Source organism: Eschscholzia californica, unplaced genomic scaffold (genome assembly GCF_041429995.1).
Source record: "Eschscholzia californica isolate CP2 unplaced genomic scaffold, dmEscCali1.0.p SCAF_1, whole genome shotgun sequence".
Classification (NCBI taxonomy): domain Eukaryota; kingdom Viridiplantae; phylum Streptophyta; class Magnoliopsida; order Ranunculales; family Papaveraceae; genus Eschscholzia; species Eschscholzia californica.
In genome coordinates, this window is record NW_028238198.1 from 40,039,586 (window position 1) to 40,047,990 (window position 8,405).

Here is an 8,405-nt window from a genome sequence, read left to right on the forward strand (position 1 = left end):
ATGCAACCACAACGAAATAAACAGAAATTTAATCAAACAAACACTTAAAAAAAACTAAAGTTTATGATAATTCAAAGCCTACAACAAACAACTTAACAATGGATTTACAACAATGATAGTAAAAAAAAGAACTTTATGTTAATTCACCAACATTTTATTGGAGAACAATGATATTTAATTAACAACGATGGTAGTAAACTTTCAACAACAAAAAAACTATGGTAGTAAATTTATGTGTCTGCATATGTGTCGCATGTGGGCCTACCCGAACTTTCTCTAGTTTTCTTAAACTCAATCGGTATATATGTTGTTCCGTAATAGTTGTTTCATAATTAACCAACTTAACTATGGAGATTTCATAGGCTCCCCAGAAATCTTAGTAATTAACAAAGAAGATGATAATTTAAGATAAAAAGGCATAAGAAGAAAGTGAAGATTAAAACCCTGAAGTGAAGTTCAATTCAAATTTGAGAAAACTCCTCTTATTTTCACCATAAATACTTGAGGATTGAGTAGAAACTTTCCCAAATCTAAGTAGAGACTTTTCCAAAATTGTGTAGAACTCCTCTTATGGAAATCTGAGTAGAAACTTTCTTACCCTAAATTCATTATTTTATTTTTAAGAAGGACGCGATCATTTTTTTAAATAGATTATTTTATTTCTACGAAGGACTAAATAATAACTAATTCATTATTTTATTTCTTAGGGAAAAAAATAATAACTAATTTGAGAGAGAGATTTTAATTAGTTATTATTTAAATTCATTATGTTATTTTAAACTAATAACTAATTAAATACATTAGTTATTATTTTATTGAGAAGAGATTTTAAATACATTAGTTACTAATTTATTTTAAAAATAATAAGTAATTTGTGAGAGAGATTTTTATTTGTTATTATTTTTTTGTTTGTTTTCTCTTAAATTAGTTATTATTTTATTGAGAGAGAGAGAGAATTTAATTTCTTTTTTTAATCCTTGAAATTTATTTTGTTTCTTTTTTTCTTAAATTAGAATTTTTATTTCTAAGAAGGAAAGGATTATTGTTTTTTAAATAGGTAACTTTATTTCTACGAAGGACTATATCTTAAATTTTGAGAAGGGCTTCTAGACAATATCCTTTATTAAAAAAGGATGCTTGTCCAAGTCATCGTTTTCCCTTCTGTTTTATTATATAGATTATTGTTTTTATTATTTTTTTCGTTTCTTTTCTCTTAAATTAGTTATTATGTGAGAGAGAGATTTTAATTTCTTTTTTAACCCTTCAAATTTATTTTGTTTCTTTTTTTCTTAAATTAGTTATTTTATTTCTAAGAAGGAAAGGATTATTGTTTTTTAAATAGGTAACTTTATTTCTACGAAGGACTATATCTTAAATTTTGAGAAGGGCTTCTAGACAATATCTCTTATTAAATAAGGATGTTTGTCCCAGTCATCGTTTTCCCTTCTGTTTTATATAATAGACTAGGTATATCCCGTGCCCGTAGGGCACGGGAAGGTTCTTTTATTACATTACAGCTGGATCTGTATTGGTGCACGAATCTATTACTAACTCTGAAATATATGTGTACTTATATATTTGCGGAGTGCTTACCTGTAAAGTCCTTATACTCCGCATATACAAACGTATTAGGTCTCATCTTTTCTTTAATGCTAGTCTGCACATACAAACGATTAGAAGTCTCATCTTTTGTCGAATGCTAAGTGGCTTCAGTAGATAAGCTTTGTATTCAAAATCTCAACTCTTTCTCTGGTTGCAAATAAGCTCAAATAAACAGACCTTTCAGTTTACCTTCTTCAAACACAAAAGACCTAAAACTGCTTTTAAACACGTGGCTTGGAACACATCAATGCAACCAGTGTTTATAGGACACAAATAGTTCTTTTTAAACACGTCACGAGAATTTGTGATTACACTGCTATTCTACTAACACTGCAAACTAAAGCTTTGTTAAACTACAAAATCCTCTAGTGACATCATTTGTTATTAGAATACCAACTCGGTTTTTACATTTCTGAGTCCAAAATGCTATATATGTTGCAAAAATAAAAACCAAAAAAGTAACTAAGTCAATGGTTGCAAATACGAATGTTGTATAAGTTACCGACACAGTCAAATTCTTTTCTTACAAACTACTTGTGAGAAAAGGTCATTATGGACTTCCAGTGTAAGCATGGAGGTCTTAGCTTACTACCAACTTCACACAAAGCAATAAAATATAGCATCTATGTCAAGGATAACTCAAAACAAAACAAAGAGAGATAAAAGGCAATGAGGAGAGAAGCATGACATGCTACCTGCATAGAGTACGGAGAAAATGAGATACACAACCTGCGTAAATCTTCCTGATAATTTGAACAACATATCAAGTGCTTTTTTAAGATTCGGAAGTTCTTCAAACTCAAACGCTTTTCTTTCCGCAACCATAATCCTACTCGCTGCCTCTTTTGATTGCGTCGAAACAAAATCCCTCTGTACATGGTTATCTAGTTTATATAAAAACAAAATTTTGAGGGGAGCAACTAATACGTAAAATATTACACTTAAAGCCAAATAAGGATGCACTCCCAATCATTTCAACTCACACTAAGAAAGAACAGGTATTTCTATCTAAGAGAAAGAGCTAAACTGTAATCTTAATAAACTACATAATTATAGATGTACATGTATACACTTTTTCAAGGCATCTCCACCAGTTAGTTCTTCAAGATGCAGTTCGTGCAGGAGCACCTCCTGATAAAGAAAAACAATACCACAAGTACATGACAACTTACACACGAAAGACGCAAGAGCCAGAAAGAAGCAAAAACTCTACTCAATAAAAAGACCAATATATAGTATTACAGTAATTGTTTATGATGAAAATGTAATGGATAATAGAGTAGTCAAAAGGGTTGTTTGGCAAAACATATGTATTTAACTACCATAACTCTCTAGGTAGAGAACAAATACATAAAAGAAACTCATCAAGAGAAACAGAAACATAAAATAACCAGATTAAGTCCATTAAGATGTGTGATTTTATTTGTACCAACTTATTCCATCAAGAGAACAAATATTATAAAATAGGAATGATGCTAACCTGCTTATCCGATAAACCGACATTGAAAAATCTCACCATGAAATCACACTGAGTTGAAACAGACAAATTGTAATTATAATGCTTTTGCCATCACTTTCTCCCGCAAACTGAGATGTTCTACTACATTAGTTGAGATGCTTGCTCTTTCGATGACGATATACGAAAACGAAATCCTGTCGCCATCGTTGTAATGCATTTTTAAGACCTCTTTAGCACATCTGGTTGTGTAACATCAAAAAAGACGAAGGTTTAAGAATAAAAAATCAAAGGTTTAAAAAATAAAGATTTTTCAATTACAACAACAGCATCTAGAGGTGGAATAAAAGTCTCACCTTCACTGAAAGCTCATTGTCAAACTGATCCAAATTCGGTATGACATACAAAAGGACAAAAAAATCAAAAAATCTCTACAAATCAAGTCTTTATAATCACTAAATATAAAAGATAATTCAAATAATGGTTCGCCATTGATTTTACAATAATATAAATGTTTATATGACAAAAAGCACAATGACTATATTACTGGCATTCTTCTACAGTGAAGACCGAAAAACTAATGCCATTATAACATTGAGTATTATATATGTTTCCTCACCAAAGAGTAGTAGACTAACACTTTTATTTTCCCTTGGAATAACTAACTGAATAATCGGCAGTTACCTTGATGTCACTGTATAGTCCTATTTATGTCGAGGTAGTCCAATCCAAACAGCAGAAGTTTCATACACATTCTTGTTACCTAATTAAAGAAAGAAATCATACAATTATAGAAAGAAAATTATCACCTAACCAGTTTCATCTTTGTGATTAACAAAATCTCAAATTCATAAGTATTAAGAAATTGGTACTCAATCGAGAGAGAGAGAGATAGGGGGGGGGGGGGGGGATTGCCAAGACTACCTGCAACGATATGTTCAGTTGTTCACCACACTCAATCGAACACACTACCATAGGATCAGATTTGGCCAGACGTTTAAGCCCTTCAACAAGCCTCGAGAGATTTACAAAAGAAAATTCATTAAAGAGAAACTCACCGATTCCGAGTAAGTAAATGAAACCTTCTCGCATTTGATCGCAAGTCCTCCTTCCCGCATTGCATGTGTCCGAGAAAAATGAACACATAATTGAAGAGTCAGAGACTACAGGTCGGAACCATCATATATAGCGATCCTTCAGAATAACGTCTGCTAGGTAATCATTGTTTTTGCAACTTTCCACAAATGCTAATGACAAACACATTTTTTTTGTTTTTGCAAAAGTAACAGCTAGGTAAGTCCTGCAAGACATTTCAAATCAAAATAACTTGAAAAACCACAAATCAGACCTAATATAACTGAAATCTTCTTAACATATTGACCATACAAATAATAAAAAAAATATGATTTCATTCACCAACCTTATGAAAGGAGGGATTAAAGTCTCAGAAATTTCTAGAACATAAAACTAACCTCCAAATCAGCCTCAACACCTTGGTAAGCATCAAATCGATAATTTCTACCAACTGGCAAATCATCAACTTCAAAATGAATACCCATATAACCAACACCAACAGTAAGTAATATGTTGTTCGCCATAGTTAGAGAGAGAAACATAAAAAGGAAAGTGAAGAGCTAGAAAAGTTACCCAACAATCCATCCTTAAGATTAACAATCAAATAAAAACTTTTTAAAAAAAATAATGAGCTAGATGAGGAAAAAAATACCTAACGATCAATTCAGCTGATTCATTTCGGGGGAAGAGGGCAGTCTCTGAAATTAGGTACTGAAATGTGAGATTTTGGCAATTTAAAGCTAGGGCAATTGAAATCGACAATTAAAAGGGGAGATAGAGTGATTTCGGTTTCTAGAAAATTTATTTCGACAATTGGAATTGATTTGGGAAGTTGAAAGAGAGAAACGTTTGGAAGCCCTGACTACCAAGGAAGATTGTAACGTGCCAATGTAGCTGATATACACAGGAGAGGGAAGATAGTAACGCCCATGAAAGAAACCTGACGGTGGAGATGTTGAAGGTTTATCTAAGTGTGACGACGCAGATTCATCTTCTTGTTTACTTTCTTATATCGAGTGGGTGAACAAATTTTAGTTTTTTGAGGTAGGTAATAGATCAAAGGGTAAAGATGCGACCGAAAACGAAACAGACGATCGGATTTGTCTTTCGACTTGTCCCAGTCAGCACAAAACATTGTGTTTTGTTATATAGATTAGAGTTTTGAAGTGGTTTTATTTTCATTCAGTCTGACTTTCAGTTATTTGTTTGTTTCGTGTAAGCTTTACCTATACATCTTGAACGAATTTCTTTAAAGTTGTTTAGCGGGTGTCATCCATTCTTCAAGTATTTCTTTACATGGTTTTTATGTCATTTTTTAAATTTTATTTATTTATTTGTTACTTTTTTTGTGTGTTTCTTTTTTATGAATTCTTGAGTCTAAGGTCCAAAAATAGGAGGGGTAATTAATCATATATCCACTCCTAAATCAATAAACACTATAAAACCAAAATAAAACATGAAATGGAAAATAAGTCCAACAGTGTACTTTTTGATGGTTCGCATGCTTCAAGCCATTTATTTTCTCTCTTTATTGCCCTTTTATAAATATATTTCAACCTATAGTAAACCAAAGGTTTTTTGTGTTTGAGTTAATAAATATATTGTTTCCACAAATTTTAAAAGAGAAAAATTTATGGTTAAAATTTATTTTTAATGTTTATTTTCAAACCTTATAGTTTGTTAAGTCCATACCAAATCACTCATTCTTGTCCTAAAAACGAGATTTCCTTTTCCTCTTTATATTCTTACAACATTTATATCTCTACAAACTATTTTGTCTTGAAAATCATTATGAAAAGTATATGTATGTTGATTAAATTTCAAATCTTCTTAAAACATTTATTTAATTCTAACAACATACTTAAATGTAACATTTTTTTTTATCATTTTCTTTTCGTAAGAAAAGAAATTAAATTTTCCATCACTGCAATCTGATATTTATTTTCTTTATTCTTATTACACTATAATGCTTTTACATTTTTATGGGCAGTTATTCAATCATTGAATGAATTTCTGTGATGCAAATTCTTATAGTTGTTACCTTAAATGGAAAATAACTAAGGCATGCGTGAGGTCCAATTCTCACCCACATCGGTCAAGAGTATGAAGGTGGGGTTCAAGTCTACCGAGATGTTTTCGGTCATTACTCTATCAGTACAAAAAAACTACAAATTTATACAAATTCAATATTTTTAAGCATTTACCTGATTTTAACAACACAATCGTATCTTAAAATAAATTTTTTATTAATCTTGTTTTCATTTAAAATATGCATGTAAGCTGATATATATATATATATATATATATATATATATATATATATATATATATATATATATATACTGTTGACATTTTCAATATTCTTGTAGCATTTTATTAATATTAACAACATGATATGCGTTGTTAAAACTTTTTCATAAATTTTCTTATAGCATTTATTTAATTTTTGCATATATTTTGAAGAATCTATCATATAATTGAGGAATGAAAACTTCCAATTGAGGAAAACTTCCAATTGAGGAATTATTTTCATGAAACTAAAAATACATTTGAATATTCTAATGTAGGTAATTTTATTTAACATGAAATTGGTTAGGTAGTAGAAAAAAGAGAGGTTAAACAGGTAAATTATTACTCGTAGTGGATTTATTTTCTATTTAATATTATCTTTGGACTCTAAACCTATTGACCCTGTGAATTTGGACCTAACATTCATCCTCCTTTTTTTTATTTTTGTTTTGATTGCTTTGTATAAATGTGTGTATTAAATAGTTCCAATTTATTAAACAAAAGTTGTTTAAGGTTGGTACAAGCCCCACGACTTCTTTGCTTGTGGTTGCTTACTATCTATGCTATTATTAAAAGGAGTTACAACGTTCGTACTTTCAACCGGTTAAGTTTCTCACTTTTGTTTGTCTTTTTGATTTCGCTAAAAATGTTTTACATCATTTTTTTAAGGTCGCTTATTTGGGAAAATAAGAAAATTATCCGGGGTGCAAAGACTTGATAAAAAATTAGTCAACTAAAATTGACCAATATATTTTCTAATTGTTATGGGAAATAAAATTTTGCTCACCATTTCTTCTCCATACAGGCAAGGGTCACCGGTAAACTGCCATTGCTGGCGACCTTAATTTTTTTTTTCAAATCTTTCTCCCTCATCTCTCTTTTATCACCAAATCCGACAACCACCATCATCATTTGCATCTTTCCCTCTCTCACTCTCTTTCTCTTTCTTTTTCTCTTTCTCCTTCTTTTCTTCATTCTTTCTTTTCCTCACTCTCTATCGCTCTTGCTACCCCTCTCTCGCTCTCTGACTTTTACTCACTGCACTTTCTTTCTTTACTTGATCTTGTAAAGACAGAAATCTCTTTGAGAATTTTACACTCTTGTTTATGTTCTAAAGAGACCCATAAATAGAATCCCAGGAGTATTCAGACAGGGATTCCTTAATGGCAACATAAACAGGTACCTGAATCCCATGCAGATTAGGATTCCTAGATGAGTATATCATCTGGAAAACCCTAATAGGGCGGTCAACCAAATCTGACCCTTATTGGGATGGGTCTGGGCCGACCCCTATAACATGGCCGACCCTCCTATGCCTGGGCCTTTTGCCCGACCCATTACCCTTTCGTCTTGGGGTTTTGCTATCTTTGCCTATGGCCTTTTGGACATATTTATGGGTCTAAGCTACACTTATATGTCTCATCCCTATAGTCACATCTTCCGATCAAATCGACACTCTTTGGTGTAACCCGATGTATAATTCAGACGAAGTTAAAGGCAAATCACCTAGTGATTCGACGATCGTAGTTGGTTTCTAGCTAAACAATACGATCCCTAAATCGTCCGGACTTAAATGATTTTCTTCACAAATTGTACTATCCGACAAATTACTCGCATTGTCGCTTTGGTCAAAGGACATATCTTTCATCTTCGTTGAGGGTAGGGGTTATGATAGTCCCACATCGCTTGTGAGAGTGTCCAGAGCCTGTGATATAGGTGAACGCTAAGGTTTAGAAAGTTTCGAGGCCTCCCGGCATGGAACAAAGACCTCACACCACGGCGGGTGGTGGCTAAGTGAGGACAAAATCGTACGGGGGGGGGGGGGGGGGGGGTTCCACGGTGTCGATACGTACTTTGAGGGTCCTGGGGTGTCAAAAAAGCGGGGTGAATATCGTTAACTGCTAAGAGTTGGGGCATCACATTATGTGGCGGGGAAAATACATGTTTCCCCAACCAAGCTCACCGCACCGATTTGGACCTGCTG

At 32.4% G+C, this 8,405-nt stretch overlaps 1 long non-coding RNA gene across 2 annotated transcripts; it reads right to left on the reverse strand.

Annotated features, from left to right (window-relative positions):
- Positions 1-2,076: 2,076 nt before the first annotated feature.
- LOC147566787 (uncharacterized) lies at positions 2,077-5,115 on the reverse strand. 2 transcript variants are annotated; one of them, XR_015237481.1, is made up of 7 exons: positions 4,785-5,110; positions 4,531-4,598; positions 4,117-4,358; positions 3,743-3,821; positions 3,415-3,438; positions 3,083-3,300; positions 2,077-2,472 (listed from the first exon to the last, which is right to left on the reverse strand). It is a non-coding gene; the product is annotated as an uncharacterized LOC147566787 (long non-coding RNA). The 2 variants fall into 2 exon arrangements; XR_015237480.1 differs by lacking the exon at positions 2,077-2,472 and having other exon boundaries at positions 2,998-3,300; positions 4,531-4,583; positions 4,785-5,115.
- Positions 5,116-8,405: the final 3,290 nt, after the last annotated feature.